Genomic DNA, 5,228 nt, shown 5'->3' on the forward strand with positions numbered 1-5,228 from the left:
GGAACCGGGGATTAAACTCAGGCCCTTGTGCTTGCCAGGGAAGTGCTTATTCCACTAAGCCATCTCCCCAGCTCCTGTACAAACTCATACAGTCAATTGATTTCTTTTCTTTTTTTTTTTTTTTGGCGGAACTGGGGATTGAACTCAGGCCCTTATGCTTGCCAGGGAAGCGCTTACTCTAATGAGCCATCTCCCAGGCCCCTCATGCCCATATTTTATAGCAGCATAGTTTATAATAGCTAAATATTAGAAACAACCCAAGTGCCCATCAACCAAAGAATGGATAGAATGAAATATAATATTATACAATGGAGTACTGCTCAGCCATAAAGAAGAATAAGCTTATAAAAAATAAACATTTGTAGGTATATTGATACACTTTGACAACATACTCTTAAGAGAAATAAGTTGGACAATCACATTAATTATTGCATTCTTTCTTTGGTGTGAGAAAATGAAAAGGTAAACATGGGGCTAAAGTGTAGAATAGGTATTGTGAAATAGTTAAAATTGTTCCAAAGAAAGGGGAACTAGCAAGGGTGGAGGGGAAAAGAAAGGATGATAAAAGAAAAATAAATGAAAACAAAATTTTGCAAGTTAAGAGGTGGGGAGGGGTTGGAGGTACAGGAAGTGTTCAAAGAATAAAAAAGGAGCCAGAACATATCATGTGCAGGTACAAATTCCCTCTGATAAATATGATCATTATGTGTATCTAAATTGTACCAATAATCTTAATTTTATTTGTTTTACATTAGTTAACAACTTAGAATTCATTTGGACAGTAGGAAATAAAAAACATGATTCTGGCATTCATCTAAAATATTAAGCAAATTTTAAAAAGTTAAACTACAGAAAAGGCAGATATTAAAATTGGCTTAATGGCTACATAATATAAACAAAGCCCAGGTTTCTCTCATGCAAATAAGCATTAAAAAATTGATATGAGGCTGGAGCCCCTGTCACAGCCCACACCAGACCCTGGAGAGACCCATGGCCCAGGCTGGCTGCCTGCCGAGAGCAGCCCCCGTGTCTGGGAGTTACAGAGTCATGGGTGATGATGGTTCCATTGATTACACTGTTCAGGAAGCCTGTAATTAAGCCACTAATGTCTACCTGAGAGTGACCTTTTTATCTTCAGCCTCTTCCTGTATGCCAAAAGGAATAAAAGGAGAATTATGAGCATAGTCAGCATGCCACCCACAGAAGAAGCTTTGACAGAACCAAACTATTATGACAGGATGAGAAAAATTCATTTAAGAGAACTGAAAATGTACTCTATCTTATCTAGTATCCTGCTGTTCTCTATCAAAAGCTGCTTGCAAGAAGGAATGGAAAATACTAAACAAAAGTATTCCACCAAAGTATGACTGAGGGGCCAGGGAGATAGCTCAGTAGATTAAGTGTTTGCTTGCCTGGCAAGTGCAAGGTCCTGAGATCAATCCCCAGCACCACAAAAAAAAAGTATGACTAATAACAAAGTTGCTTCTACAGCATATTTGATTTGCATTTTAACAGAGAGAAACTTCAATTGGAAGGCCATGAATTTTTCAAATGTTAAAAAGCTGTGGTAGTTCTAAGGGATAAGAAAACCTTTATGACCTCTCAAGTGAGATCATATGTGCAAGGAACTAAACTCCACTTACACATATCTGGCCACCACTTCCAATTCTGCTCTCCTCAATCATCTTAGTTTAAGAAATGGCAATCATAATGTCATGCTTCCCTACCAGATTATTAAATGTATTACAACTCCTTATAAAAGGAAGAAAAACTGATTCTACCATTTATATCAATTTAAAATGGCACAGTCAACTCTGTTGTCTCTGAGTGAGAGAGATAGATGCTCACATATAATAGTTTTTGGTTACCACCTTACAAATGAGTTCCACTGAGCAATATGAGTGATTCTCTCAGTTTTGAGTGTATTGGTATTTGCAAGATAAACCAATTTAGTGCAGGACACAGAAATCTACAATTAACAGACAGTAGTCACCCACATAGCCAAATGTAGAAGAATGCAAGAGATCTATCTGCACATCAGAGATCTGAAGAAGCCAGCTGAAGGCTGGAGCCCAGGCCAATGACCCATAGAAGTCTGTACCAGCAGGCTGAGGAATCTGCAATAGAAGACCGAGGGTCTCCTCTGCAGAGCCCCAAGATCAGTGCTGCAGGCTAAGGAATCTGTCCTGGCAGGCTGCAGGGTGGTGCTGGAAGCTGAGACTCTGAGAACCAGGATATAACATTCAAGGTAAAGGCATAGGTGAGGATGAGAAAACCCCAGCTGGGTGAAAATCAGCAGAGTACCTACAGGAACAAAGCTCTTCCAAGAGAAATCAGTGCAAAATCCTGCCCTCTCCCATTCGCCTTTTGTATTGTTCCAGCACAAGCTTCCTTAAGTGGATCTTCTATGCCCCAAACCATGCCCACTCAGTTCAGCTGGGTGTCCTACTCAAGTTGACAATTAGTCAATTAACTATCACATGGAGTATTGAAAAATGTGGAGATTAAATGGGTGAGAAATAGCTCCTGGGTGAAAATGGACAGGCACAAGGCAGATACATGTAAAACTAATTTCTGACAGAGTAATATAGGTTTCTAGCCTTAAGGATAATGTTTAAACACACACAGGCACAAAGTTTGGTGCGTTTCAGGTGCCAAGTTTTTCTTGGTCCACTGTAGGATCTTGCATATAGTTAAGTGCTTAACGAATATTTCATTGAATATAGTGTTACGCTACTGTAGAAAGCATCTAGCTCTGTGGAAAAACATCACTATAATAGATTGCCATTCTTTTCCAGCAAAGAAAAAAGCGCAGTGATTCTATCATCCTTGTAGCTCTTTGCTGACTCCCCACTTTGTACAACTGGTTAAATCACAATAATGTCATCTAAAAAGCAAGTGGAGCATGTATTTTCCCCAAAATATTCCAGACACATTGTCATGTTGTGTGTGTGTGTGTGTGTGTGTGTGTGTGTGTGTTTGAAATTTTCTTTGGGGCCAAGGAGATAGCTCAGTGGAAAAAGTGCTTGCCTGGCAAATGAAGGTCCTGAGTTTGATCCCTGGTACCACCAAAAAAAAAAAAAAGAAAGAAACAAAGAAACAAATTTTCTTTTTGTGGTTCAGAGGATTGAACTCAGGGTGCTCACACTGAACTATGTACATCTCCAACCCTATATATTTTTATTTTTATTTTGACACAAGCTCTCACTGCGTGTCTACATTGCTGAGACTCGGGTTGAATTGTGACCCCGCTGCCTCAGTCTCGCAGAGTGCTGGGATTATTGGCACCACTATTCCTGGCTCAGTGCATTCTAGTTTTTTTTTTAAAGACAAATCAAGGTTTATTATGTACAGGTACAAAATCCCTATGATGAACATGATCATCATATATATCTCAATTGTACCAATAAATAATTTAAAATTTACAAAATCTCCTTCCCTGCTCCTCCACATCCTAGCACCTTTATTCTTGCATTCTAGTTTTAAGGAGTCACAACTTTTTAAAAATACCTAATTGGTGGGGCCGGGGAGATAGCTCAGGAGAATAAGTGCTTGCCTGGCAAGCACAAGGGCCTGAGTTCCATACCTGGTTCCTCAAAAAAAATAAATAAATAAAAAATAAAAAAAAACCTAATTGGGCTGGAAGTATAGATCCATGTTAGGGCACTTGCCTAGTATGTGTGAGATCTTGAGTTTGACCCGCAGGACCACACATATGAAAAGAAAATTCTTCAAAATTTTCAGCAAATAGTGTTCAATTTATCATGCCAATGAATGTGGTATCATCAAAATAAAATAATATGAAAATGTTTACAGAAGGGGTCACAACTAATATATTAAAATTCTACATGAAAACTGTACAGAAATGGAAAAAATAAATTAGGTAATTTACAAGAAATGTTTTACAGGTTATATAGGCTATAACTTAGTTTACCATGCATAAAATTTGTAGCACATCATACATTTGTTTTGCATCACAGATTCAATGTTAGAAAAATTCAGACATAACAAAGCTTAGTTGTAACAAGAACAACACAATAGAGAATGAAAATGGCATGGGGCTGGGGAGATGGCTCAGTGGAATAAGCACTTCCCTGGCAAGTGCAAGGGCCTGAGTTCGATCCCTGGTTCTGCCAAAAAAAAAAAAAAAAAAAAAAAAAAAAAAAAAAAAAAGAACAAGAAAACGGCATATGTAAAATTAACCCCCAATTTAAAAGATTGCCTACACTGGAACATAAAAACATCTTTTAGATATGATTTGGTCTGTAATAATCTTAATGTTTAAAAAGACCATAATGTGAAGTGAAATAAATCAAACAAACACAGGATGGGGATATAGCTCAATGGCACAAGTGCCTGCCTGGCAAGCATAAGGTCCTGAGATGGATTCCCTGGACAAAAAGAAAATCAGACAGACACACTTAAACATTGCATTTTTTTTGTCTTATATAAGAAGCCCAAACTAAAGCACCTGCCTGGCAGTAACAAGGTCCTGAGTTCAATCCTTGGTTCAAAACAAATACATCAAATGATTGTTTGGGCTGGGGCGATAACTCGGCAACAAGCACCCAGGTCCGATCCCTGGTGCAACATGCCATGCCAGCCCTGGAGGGCATGCCGGGCTGGCCTGTGGTGCACACCTGGAATCCTTGTACTGGGGAGGCTGAGACAGAAGGATCACTATGAGTCCAAGCTGTGTACTGAGACCCTGTACCAAAAAGAAGCCCAAACTATAAATAAATAGATAAGATAGATGATAGCTTAAAAATTGGTGGAGGAAGGACAGGGGAAAATGCAGCTGAGTGTAATCAGAATTAAGATGTGTTATGGGGCCGGGGAGATGGCTCAGTGGAATAAGCACTTCCCTAACAAGTGCAAGGGTCTGAGTTCAATCCCTGGTTCCACCAAAAAAAAAAAAAAAAAAGATGTGTTATGTGCATGTACCAACTCATGATGAGTATAATCATTATGTATCACTGATGTGTACTAATAAAATTAAAAATAATATGGTCATATAATGTACAAATGTACCATGTTGTTGAGGTAGGTGTGAAGAAAGTAAAAAAAAATCAGTGTAACTTGAATAGAATAAAAACATATCAAATACACAAACCCCCCCCAAAATTGAAATAGGGGAAAGATTGGGACAATTGAGATGATGGAGAATAAGTGTAAATTACTGTAGTCACTATAGAAATCAGTGTGGAGTTTCTTGAAAAAATAGTAAT

Source organism: Octodon degus, unplaced genomic scaffold (genome assembly GCF_000260255.1).
Source record: "Octodon degus isolate 3935 unplaced genomic scaffold, OctDeg1.0 scaffold00353, whole genome shotgun sequence".
Classification (NCBI taxonomy): domain Eukaryota; kingdom Metazoa; phylum Chordata; class Mammalia; order Rodentia; family Octodontidae; genus Octodon; species Octodon degus.